The following is a 237-nucleotide window of genomic DNA, read 5'->3' as shown; positions in this document are numbered from 1 at the left end:
TCGCAAGGCGGAAAAAACAAAAACGAGGGGTGCAACACGAGGACTTCCCAGGAGGTCACCCATCCTAGTACTACTCTCGCCCAAGCACGCTTAACTGCGGAGTTGTGATGGGATCCGGTGCATTAGTGCTGGTATGATCGCACCCATCAAACTAATTACTTAAAATTCATATAATCCTTGAGCGACATACTAGCGTCCTTCCGATCCCAATCCAAACGGAGATCTGATCCAAACCCA

The 237-nt window shown here is 48.5% G+C and overlaps 1 non-coding gene across 1 annotated transcript; it reads right to left on the bottom strand.

Annotated features, from left to right (window-relative positions):
* Positions 1-26: 26 nt before the first annotated feature.
* On the bottom strand, positions 27-145 carry LOC118346031. The gene has a single exon (XR_004799443.1). It is a non-coding gene; the product is annotated as a 5S ribosomal RNA (ribosomal RNA).
* Positions 146-237: the final 92 nt, after the last annotated feature.

The sequence above is a fragment of the Juglans regia genome, unplaced genomic scaffold (assembly GCF_001411555.2).
Source record: "Juglans regia cultivar Chandler unplaced genomic scaffold, Walnut 2.0 Scaffold_6314, whole genome shotgun sequence".
NCBI lineage: Eukaryota > Viridiplantae > Streptophyta > Magnoliopsida > Fagales > Juglandaceae > Juglans > Juglans regia.
This window is presented reverse-complemented; position numbering and strand designations above follow the sequence as displayed.